The sequence below is a fragment of the Calliphora vicina genome, chromosome 1 (assembly GCF_958450345.1).
Source record: "Calliphora vicina chromosome 1, idCalVici1.1, whole genome shotgun sequence".
Classification (NCBI taxonomy): domain Eukaryota; kingdom Metazoa; phylum Arthropoda; class Insecta; order Diptera; family Calliphoridae; genus Calliphora; species Calliphora vicina.
The window spans coordinates 78,681,638-78,704,080 of record NC_088780.1 but is presented as its reverse complement, the minus strand read 5'-3'; the positions used below and the strand labels follow the sequence as shown (position 1 = coordinate 78,704,080).

General features: G+C 29.3%; 1 protein-coding gene across 1 annotated transcript in view; it reads left to right on the top strand.

Annotated features, from left to right (window-relative positions):
• Positions 1-22,443, top strand: part of LOC135963218 (uncharacterized) — a 286,912-nt gene that overhangs the window by 117,724 nt on the left and 146,745 nt on the right.

Below are 22,443 nucleotides of genomic sequence, written 5' to 3'. Positions count from 1 at the left end.
TCGAACGCCATCTACAACATTGACCAGATGTTTAGAAATCTGCCCGAAATGCCAAGATATTACTTGGAATCATTCGACAAAGAAATTTCAACGGCCGAAACAAGTGAATCCAGTTCCAGGTTTCCCCCATTTATTTTTATATGACGTATTAGGTCTGATTTACACAGTCCATCCATCCATGAAAAATTCATAATATTGAAAAATTTTACCTTTGACCCACAAGATTTAAGGCTTAGCGTTTTCCGATTTTAGTAAAACATTCAGACTGTACTTAAATTGACCTGGACTATAATATTCTGAATTGGTTTTATTTAAAAATCATAACAGTAAGGAAATTCGGCTTATTCGCCAAAATATGGCCAAAAAATTAGTTTTTCTCGAAAATCGCAAAATTTAAATCGCAGTTACGGAAAAACTATGGAAGTTATTGACATACTTTTTTCACATTTATATTCCCTATTATGTTGTCAATAAATCCATGTGATGATCAAAAAATTCTGAAATTTGTTTAACAACATTTTTAAGAATTTGAAATTGGAGTTTTGAAACTGCAATTAAAAAAATATTTTTTTGGTTATACCTGCGAATAGGTTAACTGTATCCTATGAAGATAAAAACCCAAATATGGATATATTTTAAGTAAGAATATACTTTTATTTTTATATTTCTCAAAATATGTTAATTTTGTATGTTAATGGCCTGGTGATTTTTTAATAACTTTAACACTTTTTAACCAATTTTTGTCTTTTATATCTTATTAGTACGACAATTACGTACACATGTCGATAAATTAAATTGCAAAAGTAATTATGTAATGGCAAAAATTTAAAAAACTGAAAAAATGCACCTCAAAACTAAATCGAAAGTCGGCACGGGTTGCCCTTCTACAAGAATAAGCTAAAAAATTTGTTGGTGGTATTTTAGGTCATTACGAAAGTTTTCAGCGGGTACCGTTTCAACATTTCAAAAAATTTAATTCTAAGGGACATTCTAATGTACATAGACATAAAATTTGGATTATCCAACAGGTCAGCGTTGACACCACGTTATTTTGGTATGCTTCATTGTATGGGAATGACAATTTTTTACATAAATAACGCTCATCGCTCTTGTTTAGGAATGGCTGTATTTGAGAAAGTAAAACGAATAAAGAAACAAATTCCTTTTAAAGTACAGTACACTCGCTATAATATGAACACTTTTTTACTTCCATTGGCTACTCTAAAATATGAACTTAGGCAAAAGATTTAAAATATGAACATTGTTCATATTTTCATTGAACATCTTATTTTTATTTTTTTAAGGATTTAATCTATCTACACAGAGTAAATTCTAATTCAACTGCATAATAATTTGGAGATATCCCAAGCTGTTTGCTTTTAAATTGTCTTCAGCTGTCAATCAAAATTCCTAACATACACGTTTTAGTTAGTGCACATATGAATATATTGGAGGGTATATTGGATTTGTTCATATGTTTGTAAAGCTACGTATACACGGTTGTCTGAAAATGTTCAATAAATGGTTAACATCCATATGTTTCAACATAAGTTTTCATGGTTGTGTTAACCATTTTCTGAGAAGGTTTCTGACAATCTCACAACAGAGTGTACGTATCTTAATGCCCAAAAATTTAGTCTAACACTCACCTTAAAGTATACCGATCACTCGATTAATCGATGTCCGTCCATCCGTCTGTCTGGCTGTCCATGTAAACTTTGTGCGCAAAGTACAGGTCATAATTGGAACATATAATTTCTTCGGCTCAAGCACCAAGCCTATTGAAACTGGCTGAAATCGGTCCATTATTTCACCTAGCCCCCATACAAATGTCCTCCTGAAATTGGACTTTCGCTCATAAATGTTTAATTTATATATGTAGGTATCTACTAGGGTATTCAATTAATCCGGTTTCTGGTTTAATCGGTTAACCGAGCAAATAATTAATCGGTGTTTAGATTTATTCAGTTAATAATCGGTTAATTTAAAATTCGATTAACCGAATAATGTCTATTTTAATTTTAAATTGAAAGTACAACCACGAATTTTACGTATAAAAACAGAACATAACAATTCAACCAAAAAATAATAATTTGAGTTTTTTTTAGAATTTTAGTCAGATCTTCTGAAATAATCTTTTAAAAAAGAATATAATTTATTTTTTTCCTTTTAAAGTATTTTTTTCTTTAGATTTAATAAAACTTGACTTAGAAAAAACTCTCTCGCTGATTGTAAATGTTGGAGAAATCAAAAGCATGATAAAGAATATCCAATGTTTTTTTATTTTTTTATTTATTTTATTTATTCAAGTAATACAAAGCCTTCAAGGTCAAACTTACATATTACTTAGCAATAATACCTAAGCATAGAAAAAAATTAACAAAGGGTTACAATAAATAACACTAATAACTTATTAATCTGAATTTTCTTATTTATAACGGTTCCCCAACCGTAATGTAAAAATTAAAAAGAATTTTAAAAAAGCAACAATAATTATAGAAAAAACAAAAGGTCCAAATCAATAGCAGCACTGAAAATAGTACGCAATGTATGAAAAATAACTTTAATTAAAAATTAAGCTTGTACGATAAATATCCATTTAAACAGATCCATAGTTTGCAAAAAAATTCAAAAGTTTAATTCGGAAAACATTATTGGAATGTGAGAAAATACGCAGCTCAATTGGTAAGTAGTTCCAACAACGAGCAATTCGAATTATAAATCATTTCTGATAGAAAGAATTATTAATTCTAGGCACCAAAATTTTGGGACTTCTAGTCGATCTACTAAAAGTAAATTTATTAAACAACGGTAAATGACTTCCAGTTCTAATTATCTTATGAAAAGCAATCATGCTCCGAAGTATAACAAAATCAGAAAAAGTGCATTTTAAAAATTGTTTAACAGAAATGGATATATGATCCCTTCGACCTACATTGTATACAAAACGAACAATGGTATTAACAAAACGATTAATTTTATATAGATCAGTAGAATTATTCAATTCAAATTTATTACAAATAGGCTTAAGTAATTTTATTCCTTAAATGATTAAAAGCTAAACAAAAACAAAACTTAATGAAGAAAAAATATTTTATTTCAATTTAGATTTGAATTAACAACAATTAAATCATTCAAAGGTCGAAAGAATTCAACAATGAATGAATTCGATTTAAATAAAATCCCTTGAATTAGATATTGGGAATGCATTTATGGAATGAATGGCTGGCTAATTTTTATGCCGAATTAAAATGTTAGTGAATTAAGCAAATGGTATATATGCATTGCCAACACCCACCGGAAGAATAGTATCATTTCCCAGGTATTTCTACTTCAATCCTATTTGAATCACTGTGTTATCTACAATCTAAATTTCAACTGTACATTGAGAAATCTTGTCTTTCACATAAATTAAAAGAAAAACTTACTCTCTTTTTCCATATTTATTTTAATTTCTATAATAAAATTTAAGTGGAAAAATCGTCGGCCTGTTAGCGATTTTACAAAATAAATCTTTAAACGTCAAATCTCAAATTGACGTAAAATCGTCACAACTAACACCACTGATAGTATTTGAATTAGTTTTTATGTTAAACACAATTGATTGCAAACATATTGAGTAATATAATTTTAAAAGTAAAGAAATCACGACACGATTTAAAAGTACAATTCGATTAAATAATTTGACTCACGCTCTAAAAATTTTTAAATCAAATAAATTTATTAAACTTTATACTGATGTGTGTCTCCAATTTGAATGATGTTAATTGAAAAATTAAATAAATTAAAATAATTATTTTTAGATATGAATAAAAGGCTTATTTTAAAATTAAAGACATTTTACGTAGAAATGTAAAAGGTATTAGTTTGAAATTATAAATTATAAACAATGTTAATAACAGGGTGATCTCAACATTGTTTATACATAAGTATAACTTATTACCCCCACTTAAGTCTGTTCGACCCGAATGTACAACCTTCATTTTAAATCTCGGTCTAGAAAAATGCGCAATTTGTGAAGATTTTTCGGACAAGGCCAGTTATCTTCATTCGTTAATATGCCGTCTGCTGTTACGCTATGACCCAAATACTTAACATTTTCTAGAGAAATGCGCATTTCATAACACTACGTTTGAGTCCAGCCACTGATATTCGTTTAAGGACTACTCCAAGGTTTTTCAGGCCTTCATTGCTTGGTATATCTTATCGATATACACCAAGCAAGTCTTCCAGTGAAGTAATTTCAACACTCGTCCCTATTATCGCTCGAATGTGGCTGAAGCAATACAGAGTTCAACTGTGAAGTAAAATGTGTTGAACCATTTTGTTCCACCTAGCGCGTGCATCTCGTCAATTCTTGGTACCGGGTAGTCGTTCAGCATTCTATAATCGACGCAGAATCTAGTGCTGCCGTCATTATTCTTTATAAATCCTCGCCCGTGGTTTTAGTTAAGAACTTGAAGATTGTTCGATTTCTCTATTTCGTTTATCAGCTCCTTCACTTCACTTCGTTGTGTTATATGAATACTTCGCTTGGCCGGAGTCTATTTCATATTTTGCAATTGCTGCCCTGCATTGGTTTTGACTTTTTAAGGCGAATATGGAGTCATATTTCTTCAGAAGCAGTTTGGCCTTATTTTAATCGGGCGTCACAAATCCTAATACCAATTTCCCCACATGTTCCGCTAGTTCTTTTGTTTAATTATTAGCTTGTTCCGACTTTTTCTCGAAATTGATTACTGCCTCTTCTAATGCACATTGACCTATTTTTTATTTCTTATAGTTCTACCAACCACAAACTTTTTTGTCTCACAAACTTCTCCCATCACTGGCGTAGATAGGTGGGGGATGGGGTGGTAAAAACCACCCCAGACTCGCATCTGCCAGATAAAAATTTGGAAAGTCGCAGAAAGATTTTTTTGGATTTGTTGATTGTTCCGTTAAGAGATTCCAGTGCCCTAGAACATTAATCATGGGGTTTTTGGAACCCGAAAAGTTAAAAAATATATTCCAATGCCAATCGTACAACGGAGCACATGTAATGTTTGGTTTTAAAAACGGTTTACAAGCTAACATAAAGGAGTCAAGTCAGTAATTAAAAATTACGCTGTAATTAAAAGTGATCTTGAAGATTTCAACATTAGGTAAAAGCTAAAATCTGGATTTGCCGGATTCTATTCCTTCAGTTGATTATTGGAAGTTAAATATATATAATCCAGTAATAGATAGCATAATTTTTAATATCGAACACCGATTCCAAAACATTCCATTACCTAAAGCTGTTAACAATTTCTTTAAATTAGATTTGGATGGCGCCGATGAATTCATTATTAAGTTTCAATTAATTCGCTCATTGAGCTTGTTGACATCATCATTTTTTGGTACCAAAATTGCACGTTCCCACAGCCAATCCGAATTTTTGAAGTTGGTTGTAAGACTTGCGAATACCTTGTCGACAACGGATTGATTATTCATTTGCATTTGGCAGAAGTTCGGCGGGAACGAAATCTGATTTGTCGACGTTGTTTACTATATTAGTTGTACTTTCGGAAATTTTGTTTATCATCGGTTGATAATATAAAAGCACTTTTATAGTACAATGTTAACAGCGCACAGTGGTATGAGAATAAAAAAGAGGGAAATAAATCTGTAACTTCTAAACCCTTCTAAATCGGAGGATTCATATGCGCAAAGAGGAAGTGTAGTCGAGTTTAAGTTTTGAATTTGTTCCTCATGAGCGCACCAGGAGCGGTACCAGGGGTTCCCAAAGTAGGACACCTCGGGTATGTTCAATTTTTAAAATGATCCTATTTCTTCGTCTGTGTTCCGATTTAAAACAAATTATACATATGCTATCAATTATCTCTTATAGCTTAGGAGATATTCGCATTTGAAAATTTAATTTTAAAATTTTTTACCCACCCTACACCAGTTTTTCGGTGACCGCGGTTCCAAATATTCTCCGATTTTATCCATTTTTCTTTTATAGGATTAACAATATATATATATATATATATCAAATAAAAGTGTTTAAAAATCATGACTGCGTCCAAAGTTACATGCATTTGAATATAAAAAAATAAAAAAAACGATTTTTCGCAATTTTTTGGGTAAAAAAGTACTTTTATTCTTTTTAAGTTATCTAAAAATTTTCTAAGAGGATGTATAATTAATTTGTACTTTTTGAAAAGATAACTTTACGCCAAATATTTTAAATGAAAAAAACATTTATAATTTTTGATACCGATGGGATCAAGTCCATTCAAAAAATGCCTATTTTTTATGTAAAATTCAAATTTAGGGCAAAAATTCTCAAATCGCATACTCGATATCAAAATGTAGTAACCTATTTTAGATGGCCCAATATGTTCTTAATCATTTTGTAAAGGGTTCCGATAACCCCGCCCCTGGTATGGATATTATAACCAAAAACCGAAAAAATACCATTTTTGGAATTTTTCAATACTTTTTTGGGAATTGCGGGATTCCTGATTATAAATTTCAAAATTTGTTTTTATTTTTCCATTTTCAATAAAAAAATTTGTATAAGTGTAAAACTTCATTAAAAACTATTCATAAATAAAAATTTTATTTCAATTTGAAAAATTTGTATCTATGCAAAAACTCAATAAAAAGCATTTTTTGTCATATTATTCAAAAAAGTATTCCATGAATTTTTTAATTGTCAAATGTTATATACAATATCCCCTATCCATTGATATATAACATGTCTACTAGAGTGACAATCAGTTGTATGGAAAACATTTTTTGTTAAAATGTTGAAGAGTGCCGGGTGGCATATTGTGACACTAGGCCTAAAAGTTAAGTGCTGAAAATTTGAGCCAAATCGGGCAACGATTCATATCGGGCATATATCAAAGTTCAGATATATGCAAAATTTTACTATTTATATTGAATAAATAGGTGAAACTCGTTAAATTTCTGCATTGTTAACTAGAAATGTATAGATTTATTTATATTAACGAATATTACATTAAAGTTTTTTTTTTCGAAGTTAACCCTGCATCTCCTTTGGGTCAAAATGACCCAAAAACTGTATTATCGCCAAAATTCGGAAAAAATGTAAATTTTTCAGATATTTTAAAAATGTTGCTACTAAATAAATAATTTTGCAATTGAATGCAAAAGAATCGAAATGTATACGTAATTATCGCTGTAATGAGATATAAATGACAAAATTTGGTTAAAAAATGTTAAAGTTATTACAAATTCGCCAGACCATTAACGTGCTTCAGGCCACTTGAACATAAAAATTTAGGAAAAAAAATTAACATATTTCGAGAAAAATTAAAATAAAAGCTAATTTTTATTTAAAATATTTCCGAATTTACTTGTGTATGAGTTTTTGTCTTCGTAGGATACCGTTAACCTATTCGCAGGTATGGCCAAAAAAAATATTTTTTTTAACGGCTGTTTCAAATCTCCATTTTCAAATTTTTAAAAATTTTGTTAAACAAATTTCTGAATTTTTTGATCATCACATTGGGATTTATTGAGATCAAAATAGGAAATAAAAATATGAAAAAATTATGTCAATACCTCTTACAGTTTTTCCGTACCTGCGATTTAAATTTTGCGATTTTCAAGAAAATCTATTTTTTTGTCCATATTTAGGCGAATGAGCCCAATTTCCATAATGTTATAAATTTTAAGTAAAACCTATTCATAATATTATAGTCCTTGTAATTTTAAATATGGTCTGAAAGTTTTACTAAAATCGGAAAACGATAACCATAAATCGTGAAGGTCAAAGGTCAAATTTTTCAATATTTGGAATTTCTAAAGAAAAGATAGCAAAATTTTATATATTTTTGGGCCGATTTTAATGAAACTTGAGGAAAGTATAACATAAAGTCCAGAATTTAAAATAACAGCACAAAAATGGAAATTAACTCTTAGCAGCACTTGGGGTCCAAATTACCCTCAACTTTTAAAATCACGAAAATCTCAGCCATTTTGACCCCAAGTGCTCTTAAAATTAAATCCATTTTTGCACTGTTGTTGTAAATGTTAGACCCCAGTGTTTGTTTTGCTCAAGTTTTATTAAAATGGGCCCAAAAATATATAACATTTCGCTATATTTTCTTTAGAAATTCCAAATATTGAAAAATTTGACCTTTGACCTCCATATTTCATATTTTTATTTCCTATTTTGATCTCAATAAATCCCAATGTGATGATCAAAAAATTCTGAAATTTGTTTAACAAAATTTTTAAAAATTTGAAAACGGAGATTTGAAACAGCCGTTAAAAAAAAATATTTTTTTTGGCCATACCTGCGAATAGGTTAACGGTATCCTACGAAGACAAAAACTCATACCCAAGTAAATTCGGATATATTTTAAATAAAAATTAGCTTTTATTTAAATTTTTCTCGAAATATGTTAATTTTTTTTCCTAAATTTTTTGTTCAAGTGGCCTGAAACACGTTAATGGTCTGGTGAATTTGTAATAACTTTAACATTTTTTAACCAAATTTTGTCATTTATATCTCATTACAACGATAATTACGTACACATTTCGATTCTTTTGCATTCAATTGCAAAAGTATTTATTTAGTAGCAAAATTTTTAAAATATCTGAAAAATTTGCATTTTTTCCGAATTTTGGCGATAATACAGTTTTTGGGTCATTTTGACCCAAAGGAGATGCAGGGTTAACTTCCAAAAAAAAATTTTAATGTAATATTCATTAATATAAATAAATCTATACATTTCTAGAAAACAATGCAGAAATTTAACGAGTTTCACCTATTTATTCCATATAAATAGTATAATTTTGCATATATCTGAACTTTGACCTCGATGCGCGTCCAGAAATCGTTGCCCGATTTGGCTCAAATTTTCAGCACTTAACATTTAGGCCTAGTGTCACAATATTCCACCCGGCACTCTTTGAAATCTAAAAAAAAAATCGGCTGTCACTCTAATATATAAGTATGTATACAATATTACATTTTTAAATATAGAGAGTTTAGATATAAATAAATCTTTTCAACTCAAAAATAGTATTTTGTCTAACTAATATAATAAGGAACAAATAACAGTTTAGATCAAGAGGAAAACTAAAAAAATCCCATTTAAATATAAAAAAAAAATTATAAAATTATTTTATAAAATAAATTAGCAGTTTTATATAAATATGGAAAATGAAGTAGTTATGTTAGCAAACTCAATTTTTGTGATATTTTAGTCAATTAGAATAGACATAGAGCGAAAACTCTCCTGTCAAAGACCAAACTCAATTGTCAGAACCTTAGTGGTGAGAATGCATTAGTAGAAAAAACAATGTGAAAACAAAAACAACATTCGTATGTGTGATTATTTTTAGTAATTTTTTGTTTGATTTTTTTCCAGTTTTCGCTCTATGTTTCTCTATGATTTTAGTTTTATTTTTACTATTTGGGAAGTGCACTTGCCCACCCCAGAGTAAAAGTCTAGCTACGCTTATGCCTCCCATACAAAAGTTTCTTACTGTGGTGGAAGTTTCTGATGCTCGACAGTAACTAGCTTTCTTACTTGAGTCTTCCTTTCATATACTATGTCAAGGGATATTTCCACACTTCGGCCCATATGCAGATTAATGCCGTGACTAATCATGAAATCTGCTCCAATGTATACTTCCACCACAATGCACAGTGGTTTAGAAACTTTTTTTTGGGAAATAATTCGGTATCTTGGGAACTATAGGCACTATTGTTACGAAATTTCATAAGGTTAGAGCTGAGGTGATTTCGAGTTGATTTATGTTTGTTCAGCTTCCTAGCGATAATGAGGGCCAGTGCGTAGCCCCTCAAAGTTGGTCACCTCGGGTCTCAAAAAATCGACATAAATAGTCGAAGGTCTACAAAAATTATGCTCACAAGTGTAGGTTATCTCTATTAGTTGAAGAGATATTCAGGTTTATTGATTTTTTTTTTTTTAATTTTGTTCGAGCTTTTTATGATTTTTTAGATATGACATTTTTAAAATGTCAGCTATATTGGCGATAAAATTCTAAATAAAATAAAAAAACATGCTATCTGTTTCCTATAAAAAGTTAAACGCATCCAAAGTTGGAACTTGTAAAAATGCCCGTATTTTTTATTCGTAGAAAATCATCATATTATATTTTTTTAGATTTTAAGGTAAATGAAGTCCCAAAATTTTACAAAATTATTTAATTTTACTAAAATATCAATCATCAAAAATATCAGTCAAAATGTTTTCAACATACATACTTATCAAATACATACTTATATAAAAATCTTTTATTTACTCTGCAGAAGTTCCACAAACCTTGGCTTAACGAAAAATCCAAAAATAAAAATTTGATGCCGTTTTCAAACATGTAGTTTACAAAATTTAAGTTAACATATTTTTAGATGAAGTGGAGAAACATATAACGCAAACAATAAATTTTTTATACCCTACACCACCGTAGTGGGGAGGGTGCAATGCGTTTGTGCAGATGTTTGTAATGTCCACGAATATTAGTCTAACACCCAACTCAATTTTGTACATATAATTTTTGCGGCCCAAGGACGAAGCCTATTGAAACTGGCTGGAATCGGTCCATTATTCTACCTAGCCTCATACAAATGTCCTCCCGAAATTGGTCTTTTTCGGTCATAAATGTTTAATTTATATAGGTATCTACACAAATTTCGCTCCACATACATTTTACCATAAACAGTGGCATGCTCCCCAGTAGCTGTGCGCAGACTAGAGTGATCAAATATTCGACATATTATAAAAACCAGTTTTCGAATAATTCGAAAAAGCGTAATTTTTAAAACCCGGTTTTAGGTTTTTTCAATAAGAAATTAAATTTTTTGTCAAATTAAGAATTGAGGTATAAATTAAGCTTAAATATTTTTTTATTAAAACTAATTAAAAAATCATTCAGTCTTTTAAAAATTTATTTAACTTAAATTAAATTTATTTAACACATCTTTAAATTTGTTTAATATTTTAAAACAAAAGAAATGATATATGTATATTAATATAATATTAACACATACTAATAGTTAGTTGTATTTTTTAAAATAATATTTCATGAAGAGAATTCAATTTAAATAATTTGAGGACACACGATTCCTCAATTTATTTTTGATTAAAAAAGTAACAGCATTGTACCTATAAACGATTTACTTTATTTTAACTTTTTAAAATTTGTCCAAGTAATCAAAATCTGGTTTTAAATCGCTAGTTGTTGCAATACTAGTTTTTTTTGTGTGGATTTCGAAGTTCTTTTATTGTTAAACTGAGCTGAGCTTCTAAATTTTCTGAGTCACATGCAATATATTCTAAACCTATGTCTACGTATAGGAAGCTGGAACGATTAAACCTTGTTATTAAAATCAGTAGTGACAATGGCAGTGGTACAGTATCAATCACCCCTATCGCGAATCAATATTTCACATGAGATATAGCCCAGCAAAAACTTTACTTACCTAGTAAGCCAGCAAGTATAATTGGAGCAAAGCGATAACTACTTATTATTTGACTGAAACACTACTTACCGTTGTTCGAGATTTTTAAAAAATTCATGGGGTCAAGCTTACAAATGTACTTACAATCAGTTGAGAAATAAGTAGTAAATTCACAACAAGAATATGTAGCTTAAAAAAAAAACACAAAAAATATTGCCTTGTGTGGGAATCGAACAGTCACATTATTTGCTTGTGTTTGATAGTCAAGCTGCTAACTCACTGCTCCATGTACGAGTTATTTTATTGGAAGTTAACAATAGTTTTAACATCAACATATAAATGAATATGATATGAACAAAAAAATTAAAGGCTTCGACAGGTGGCGAACCACTAACCTCCCGTTTTCCAGTCAAACACACTAGATAGCTGTGCTAAATGCAAAAGTTCATTACCAGCCTGTATAAAAATAAGTACTTATTCTAGTAAATAAAATAATGTGCTGGGTAACCACCACTCCTTACAAAAGAATGCATGAAATAACTAGTTGTCATTACAAAAATTCTCAAAATTTTTGCTGGGAGGGTTCTATAAGTCGATTGTTCGAACAATCGACTATTTCCTGAAAAAGTCGAAAAGTCAAAATCGACTTTTTGGTCGGAAAAAAGTCGAACAATCGATTATGTTATCTCAAAAGTAGAAAATAGTCAATAAAAGTCGATAAAAGTCGAATAGTCGATAAAAGTCGACTTTTTAAATTGTTAAAAAAAAATATTGCCTTGAATTTTTTGTAGTATATGCTATATTAGCATACACATGTAAATAATAAATAAATAAATGTTTATAAAATAATGCTTTTTTCTACACAAAATTCTTACAACATTATTCTAACTATTATCGCCTTGATAAATTTCATTTTTATTGCTAAACATTACAAAAGGCGCATCAATAAATGTAGAAACCATGTAGTTTTTACAAGAAATGGTAAAAAGTTGAAAAAAATCGAAAATAGTAGGAAAGTCGAAAAAAGTCGATTAACTAAAAAGTCGAAAGTTCGAAAAGTCGACTTTTCTTAAACTACCAAAAGTCGAAAGTTCGAAAAGTCGACTTTTTGTTTCAGCTATAGAACCCTAATGAGATATGTTCCCATTTTTCGTTCATAAACTTTGTTCACGTGAACAAATTTCTCCTGTTGTGAAATTTTTAGATGCAATTTTGTAAACAATAAACAGCTGCTACGAACAAAATTAACTATTGTGAATGAAAAGTTTAGGGGAATATCACGATAGCAATTTTCCCTTCGAGGGAAATGGGAACACAAATTTCACATGTTTTTCACGATAGGGGTGAATGACTTTTTATGATATCCACCAATTTAAAAGACACGCGGTTGGTATAACCTACGTAGAACAGGAACCGTTATACGAAGCTAAATCAAACACGCTCCAGAACGAGACGCAAAGGTAAAAAACAAAAATGGGCCAGAAATAATGACAATGACGCTCGACTGCGCCTAGTCCTTGATGTATAACTTGTTAATGGCTTTCAACATGAAATCATAATACACATTTAGATGAAAAGTGTTGTTTAAAGTAATCGCTAATTATTAAAAGTAATCGCAGAATCTTAAAATAAAAAAAAACCGGTTTGTCAAATAACTCGAAAACCGTCCTTTTGTAAAAACCGGTTTAAAAAAAACGGAAAATAACCGGTTTTTCGAATAATTCGAAAACCGGTTTGACCACTCTAGCGCAGACTAAGGTGGCATTTACACTTTGATTTAAAATCATGTCGTTTTTTTTGTTTTTCTTTTAAAACCCCTACGAAAATCCCCTCGCATTTATACGATGCTTTTTTTGTCAACCACGTTTGCCTTTTTTGGCATATAATCGTATCAACAACCAATCAGAAAAGAGCTCAAAGCAGAATATCAAAAAAAGTCTTGAAAAACAGAAAACTTGCTTTATGTTTAGACGTCACAATTTGTTAGTACAAAAAATAAAACATGATTTTTAGTCATGACTTAAAGTCATAATGTAAATGCCCCCTAGCTCCGCAGAATTGTTCAATTGTTTTATTGACTAAATCGGTCTTTAGTAAATGTGTCTTTAGTAAAAAATGTGCTAGCCCTTCCCCCGTAGTGCTACCTCGTTTCAGTTTATTTCTTGTGATGATTGATGATTTGACTGTTGGTTGTTTCTTGTAGGCGAAACAGATCTGTAGCCCGTTTCTGTATTTCTCGAATCGTAAAACTTTCCGCATGAAACGATTGAATTGCAACAAAAACAGTGTAAAAAGAAACAAAATATGTTTTTTCTCGCACAAGTGTTTCTGTATCTCGACTTTGCGAGAATTATCTGTCATTTAAATAATTTTCCAGCAATTATTGGAAGGATGTGAGAAAAAGTGTTTCTGTAACAATATTTTGCGAAAAGTTTCTCACAAGAACTGTCAAAACAAGTCACAATTGAAATTGGTGCGAAAAAACCAAAATTTACAAAAATATTCTTATTTTTTTATAAATATGGGGACCAAATCAGCCGAAAAAGTAAGTATCAGAGTTTAAATAAAATAATTATGTATATACATACATATATAAACATGTATGTAAACAATAATGTGTTTGTAAAATATTTTTTTTAATTTTAATACAAAATAAAAAGAATATCTGAACAGCAAAATTATGAAGATCAATAAAACGCAATTGTTATATTTTAGTATTTCAAATTGGTTTAGAATTTCATTCACTGTTTTGGTTTTATTATAATTTATTTCTTTTGTTGACGTTTCGCTTACATTTGACACATAATTACTGGAAATATTCCAGCAAGAACAGAATCAGTGTTTTGTGTTTTCGCATTCAAATACAGAAACACTTTTTTCTCACACATCGAGAAACGATGGAATTGTTTGTTTCACACTTCATGTGAGAAATTTTACGATTCGAGAAATACAGAAATGGGCTACTGGTTCGTTTTCTTGGTGCTCGACAGTTTCGCTGAATTATGACCGGCTTTACCGCAGTTAACTTTGGCTTTACTTTGTTTCTCATTAAACGCCTCCAAAACCTTTTTTAAATCGTCGACTATATTTCTCTCAATTTCAGCGATAACTCGATATTTCGCTCCTTGCATATTTCAGGCATAGAAATTAAATTCAATGTACTATATTGTGCCAACGTGAATGAAACGGTTTCCGCAAATGTTGACTTCCGTGTAGTATGAACCGCATGTACTTTCGTTTTAGAGCATCATGTCATCATAACTATTTCTTATACTTACTGGTACGCTTTCAAGAACTATTGCTGCGTTTCCTTGCAAGGCCAAAATCTATTCTATAGTTTTTTCGTCGTTGTCCCATAAGTTTCTATTGGCAACTGTATCAAACTGGAACTTGAAGATATTAAATGATGTGATTCCGTCAAAAGTAGGGGCCTTTGCTCCACTAGAGAATTCTGGAATAATTCGTACAGGTCCATCTAGACATTTTTCATCTGTGGTTCTAGAAGATTCTTGAAACTTTGCTTCCATTTCTGCTAAGATATTCTCGTTCTTAACTTGAATCTCAATTAACAATATCTCTTTGTTGACTCTAGAAGTATCTTGAAATTTCATTTTCATTATTTTATTTGCTGGCTTTAGAAGTTCCCTCAACTTTAACTTCCGCTAAAAATTTCTCGTTGTTGGCTTTAGAAGTTTCTTGAAGTTTCGTTCGTTCCATTTTGTACATGCTGCTGGTTGTTGCACGAGTACAGACTTCCATTTCTTCTTTATAATCGAATTCGTAAGTTCCGATGCTGCTCTTGCTACGATTTTGATTTGTATTAATACAAAGTACACATTGGCATTTCAACTCATTATTTTAATACTGTTGGCAAGTATTTAAAACAAACGCTTATAAATAATTCATTACATTGATATCACTAAAACTAGTAAGAAGTAATGACTTAAGTAACCCATTTGTAGTTAGGTCTTACAGAAAATAAATATATTCGACTGTTTGAGTAATCGATAACATAGCCTATTTACTACTATCGAACTGAGTCAGTACTTTTTTTCGAAATCCTTGAAAATCCATTAACAACATATTTTTAAGAATTTTATAGAAATGTATGACATGAATTTGGAATTCTTTAGAAACATTTTTTTAAAAATAAATACTCCAAATTATAAACACAAGAGAATTTTTTCAGGTAAAGTTGTACAAATTCTGCTGAACTCTGAGTAATGATGATCAAGTCTGTCACTTAAAAGATAGGCACATTGATCGAACCGAAGTTGTTAATTTTGACTGTATTGAACGAAAGAACAATGTATGCCTTATTATTAATATAACATTTAGCTGTTTCTAGTGGTTTTGTGGCGGTAGCGTGATTTGACGGGGAATGTTGAAAAAAAGTTGGCAACCGTGAATACTTGTGAAACTCATTGTCATTAAATAGACAGCCAGTAAGATATGAATGATTATTTAAACAATTTACTTTTTTGTTAGTGTAGCTAATAAAAAATAAATAAATGAAATCGGAGTTTAAATACATATAGCCATTACTGTGACAATGACTATCTAATCAGAAAGTGAAAAAAACACACGAGTTATCTACAAACGATTGCTAATTGCGTTGGGCACTATGGAATTTACTTGAAACAGCTCCACCGTGATTACTGTGCGGTGATTTGTGCGATAACACAAAACTAATTTGATATAAATTATATGTAAAACTGACGATTAAATTAAAACATATCTTTTTTAATTTATTGTTCATACCTACACACCCATTAACAGTGGATATTTATAATAAACAGTACAAATATTAGCTATGTTCAATTGTTACTAGTTAGTAACAATTGTTACTGGAAAAGCGTTCATTAACTCAAAAACTCACAAGTAGAGAAAAAATCAAGAGCGCATAAATTTTAAAGAGTGTTCTCTCGTTGCAAACTATTACAAGTTATATTTTGAACTCGTAATAGTTAGCAGCTTATATTTCATATTTGCGTTATTGTTTATTTATTTAAAATTTTATTTTTGTGGTGAAAAAATGTCGAAACAAAAGAATTTTCAATAAAATTGAAGAAAATGTGAGTATTTATTCATTTTAATAGGAACAAAATAAGAAAATTGTGTGTATAAAAAAATTGTTACTGGAAAAGCGTTCATTTACTTTTTACTATTTTTGAGAATTTAAGAGAGTAATTTTGTAAATTTTGATTTTATTCTCTCGTTGCAAGTATTTACTGGGAAAGTAAATGAACAGACCTATTGTAAATAGAACAAAATATTTTTTAATATTTTAACAATTGAAACAATAAACTAATTTATCACTACATTTAAAAGCTTATCAAATGGTATTACTAGAGAGAACTTCTCATATTTTAGTCGAAAAATGGCTTGTGGTAAGTACTTTACACTACAATTTCATTCCTAAACCAAATATTGTTAAATTATATTAGTTTGTCAAGAAAAATTGATGCAGTGAAACTGAAAACTATACGTATCACTTATAAAAAAGCAAATCCATTTTAAATTGTCATCGTAGAAGTTGAGACGAGATTCGAACCTGTGCAGCATCATCTATCTATGTTTGTACCTAATACTTGTACAACAAACTAGTTCGCTATGTCTGCTAAAGAGCTGGTTAATTGATAATCAGCAGGAAAACCGGAAATATGCTATTGAAATTTAAAACATATGCTACAAACAATTTTTGAAAGATTAGTTTTTTTTTTCAAGATCGCTGGATTTCAAATTCAAACAATAAAATTTCTCATATTATTGTCGCTAATCGTATTTTCTTAAAAGTTTCCATAGGGATTTTTTACATATTAAGATACTTTGAATGACACTCTTTAGGCAGATTCAATAAGAATGTTAGAAAAATAGAAAATCTATTAAAAGTATTAAAGAATTTACAAATATGATATTATAAAAATGCTAAAAAATGTATACAAAAAGGCAGCGTTGTTAACTCTTTTATTTAAAAAAGCACAGAACTCAAGAATTGGTCTTTAAGCACTAAGGGCCATTTTTTTACTTCGTATTTAAATATGAATTTAAGTTCTATTTAAATACGAAAATGAGTTTCTCAGTGCTTTTTTAAATGATATTTAAATGGCTAACGTTGGTCATTTAAATTCTATTTAAGTTTCAGCTGATTTTTGTTGTTTGGTGCTTTTCACTCAATTGTAGCACTGTATTTTTTTACAGCGTCTTGCAAAAACTACAATTCCGATGCGGGGCAATTGATATTTAGTAGTGCTACCACACTTTTATCTTATTTAAATAAGAAAAATTATATAGCACTGAAAAACTCAAACTGTAAATACCACTTAAATTTAAGTAAAAACAAGTAAGAAAGTATGGTCGGTCAAGCCCGACCATATAATACCCTACACCAAGTAAATGAGTAAAAAAATTTTTTTTTTAAAATTTCAATAATTTATATTTTTGAGTGATTTTCGGAAGTGGGCCTTATATGGGGGCTATGACCAATTATGGACCGATCATCATGAAATTAGATATTAAAGTTAACTATGTTGAATTTTGTGTGTATACCAACATTTTTAAGCGATTTATGCACGTTAAAGTGATTTTCGGAAGCGGGTCTATATGGGAGCTATGACTAATTATGGACCGATCGTAACAAAATTTGGTGATTTTTGGAATTTTGTATATATAAAACTTATTTGGAGCGAAATTTGTGTAGATACATAGATCAATTAAATGTTTATGACCGATAAAGTCCAATTTCGAGGGGACATTTGTATGGGGGCTAGGTGAAATAATGGACCGATTTCAGCCAGTTTCAATAGGCTTGGTCCTTGGGCCGAAAAAGTAATATGTACCAAATTTTATCGAAATATCTTCAAAATTGCGACCTGTACTCTGCGCACAAGGTTTACATGGACAGCCAGCCAGCCAGCCAACCAGACGGACGGACGGACGGACGGACATCGTTTAATCGACTCAGAAAGTGATTCTAAGTCGATCGGTATACTTTAAGGTGGGTGTTAGACTAATATTTTTGGGCGTTACAAACATCTGCACAAACGCATAATACCCTCCCCACTATGGTGGTGTAGGGTATAATTAACTAAACTACGAAGTCAAAAACTTGGCATAAGGGGGCTCAAATATATAAGAAATTTAAAAATAATGCCAAATATTTGTTCTCGATCTCTTTTGAAAGATTTGTATATATGTATGTCGAATCTACAAGAAGAAACTTGAAATTTAAAACTTCAGTTGTTTACCTACCTCTGTCTGGATTTTTGCTACTAGCGTATCCAAATCTCTCCCGATTTTTTTCAAATTTATATTTTTTTAATTTACAACAAATTTATAAGTATTTTTATCAAAAATTTCTATATACCTTTAAAATTTAAGACGCTGAATTTTTGAGGTGCATTTACAAGGGCAAAAAATGCAATTTTTTCAGTTTTTGTCGAAATATTGCCATTTAATAATTACTTTTACATTTTCACCCTAACTATGAAAGAAATTTTAAAGTTAATTTTTCATGTCAAATGAACCAATTTTTAAAATCGATGTCTTCCGATCGGGATGAAATTTGCACCAAGATTAGACCTATTGGATAGTAATTTAGATACAATGGGCTCTATTTTTTAATTTTTTTTCTTAAAAGAAAGCTTAGATATTTTCCTTGAAAACCTATTTGGTCGCTTAGTGCGAGTTCGAAATCTATCAAAATAAATGTTTTGTAACTCAAAACAAGCTTTTTTTGAAAAATCAAAAACTTTGTTGACATTTTTATTTCCAAATGGGCCTTTTTTTTTACTCAAAAGAAGGCTTATATATTTTCCTTGAAGACCTTTTTAGTCGCTTAGTGGGATATCTATCAAAATAAATATTTTGTAACTCAAAACATAACATTTTTGACATTTTTTTGCAAAATCTAACTTTTTTCCAAAATGGGCCCTTTTCATTTTTTTTGCTCAAAAGAAAGCTTAGGTCCATTCCTTTAAGAGGGTTTTAGTCGCTTAGTGGGATATATGAGGAGCCGCAGAACAAAGGGTACTTTTGCGCACATTTCAAATTTTTGTGAAAATGAGTTTTATTTATTTCGCCCCCTTAAAAACCTGCATGAACCTGGAAATGGTAACAAGTTTCTTACTTAACAATAGTTACATCTAACTGCCAGAAGTCACCACATTAATTGTTAAGGATGTTTGATATAAAACAATTTTAATATCGAAAAAATAACATTTTGTTAAAAAATAAAGAAAAAAAGTACCTTTTGTAAAAAACAAAATTAAAAAGTATGTTTTTTATGCGTTTTTTTAACGATAATATTTTAAATTAATGTTTTTAATCCTGATCTAATATACAAACAAATTACACGTTGAAATTAAATCATTTTTTTGTCCTTTTATACTAGTGTTGTACGTTTTGTTAAGCACAAATTTTTTTAGAACCCATTTATTTAGTAAAAAAATTAAAAAAATTTGGCTGACTTGATTGTTTCCAAAAGATTTCAACCCAAATATTATAAAAATACCAAAAAACCAATTTTTGAAAAGATGGGGAAAAAACCTTTTGTTCTGCAGCTCCTCATATATCAAAATAAATGTTTTGTCACTCAGATACACTCAGGTCTCGTTTTATGCGGATTCAAATTTATGCGATAAACTTTTTTTTTGGATTTTAAAAGATTTTTAAATTTTAGATGGTTTTGAAAGCTTTTTTTTTAATTCTTCATTTACATAAACAAGCCCTTAAGGGCCTTACCTTTTTACCTTTTTTAAATTAAACCAATTTTGCATCACTGATATGTTTTTTACAAAATCAAATTCTTAATATAGATTCAGATACGGAAAGAGAATTAAAGATTCATCGCGGGCTGACTGATCTGTTTTCCGGATATCAAGAGTTGCATAAGTAACTTAAAAATTAAAAATCGCAAAGTTTAATGACAAATTATTTTGCAAGAAGCAATTGAAGCTCCTAAAAATTCTTCGATTTCGTCCCCTATTCACTAGATTAATTCTAGTGATGAAAATTATATTTTACCATATGATGGCAATATGATTATATCACCTAGTGATGAAAGTGACGTTCAACCAATTCCAAAACGATGCAGACAATTATCTAGTGATTTCCTTAAAAATGTGTTAGCTCAATTTTTTGGATCATTTTCACTTTTTCTGTAATTATAAATATTTTTGTTTATTTTTTTTAACGTATTTTGTTTTTATTGTTGAAGTAAATTAAATAAATATATTTTTGTTGATTTTTTTTATGCGATTTTGTTCTGATTTTTTAATTAAAATCTGAATTTATGCGCGTTTTCAGAATTTTGGAACGAATCATTAGTTTTTGTATGAAGCTAGAGTATCGTTTTATGCGAATTCAATTTATGTAATTTTTTTGGAACGCATCTATCGCATAAAACGAGACCTGAGTGTATACAATTTTATATTTTTTTTGGCAAAATCAAAGTGAAATTTCGTAACAATATATCCAATAGTTCCCAAGATACCGAATTATTTCCAAAAAAAAAGTTTCTAAACCACTGTGCATACTCAGACGGACAAATATTTTTAATATGTATAAGAATCAATATTTTGAGTTTTTGGGATTTCGGTTGGTATTAGGGTTCCTACGCGGGAAAAATTTCCCGGGAATATTTTTTTGTTAATTTTCGGGAAATGTTTGTCGGGAATTTTCGGGAATTTCTGCATAAGTTTTATTCTAAAAGTTACAATTCAAGCCACAGCAGAAAAAATTGGTTATTAAGAATGAATCTAATTTAAAGTTTATGCTCTTAAAGGAATTATTAAGATGCCTAACATTACAACTTTTAGGGATATTCAATGAATATTATTCATATTTAGAGAAAATAATAACAATAATAGAGGTTCAAATTTGTTTATCTAGAATCAGATATGAAAAATGTCTCTAACTACGCATGTTTTATATATCGCTACCTTAATATAGAAAGTCCCTAACTAACACTTTCCTTACTTTACAGGAGGAGGAAACAACTTAATAAAACTTAAAGTTCTGTAGTTTCGATTTTTTTAATACAGATTTTTATGAAGGTCTTCAACCAATTTAAAGTTGTGACTTTTAATTTTATTAATGGTGCACAGAAAAAAGTAAAAAATGGTTTTAATCACCAAAATGATTGAATCTACGAAAAAAATTTTCAATTTTGCACCTATCACCAAAATGCTTATACCAATTACTCAGAATTGTAAAAATAGCAAATTAACGATTTTTATTCCAATTAACATGTTTTTATGTTTCAATTAAAAAAATAATTGAAAAAATATAAATTTTAAACAATATTTTAATCGAATGAATCAACGAAGTAATTGAAAAGAATCATCAATGATTTAATTGAATTAATTACTTACGTAATTGAATTCAAAAGAGAAAATCAATTATATTAATAATTGTATTGATTAGAACAGTAATTGAATAATTGCTAAAATTTAATTAAATTATTAATTAAGTAAATTAAACAGAGTAATTGAAATACAATTAAAATTTAATTAAGTACATGATTGAATCAAGTAATTTGTTAATTGAATTTATATTATAAATCAATTACGTAGTGATTGAATGAAACAAAATAGTAATTAAATATTAATTCAAATTCAATTAAATAAGTGATTAAATGAATCAAAGTGTTAATTGAACTTTTACTCAAATTCAATTTAGTAACTGATTGAATGAATCAAAATGTTAATTGAATTTTTATTCATATTCAATTAATAAAATGATTGAAAATATTCCACCCTGCATACCAAATTAAAACAAAAATTATTTAAAAGCTATTAATTTTATTTATAAATGAGATGATCATTGTTATATAAAGATAAAATAATTTGATTAAAAACATATAAATAAAAAAATAAAATAAATAAAATCATTAATTTTGTCAAACTATTAAGTAATTTAAATATATGTTATACTAAAAGCTTTTATGTTAATATGTTAAGTTGAATGCTTTTAAAATAATCTATCAAGATAAGGATTCCATAGGCCAA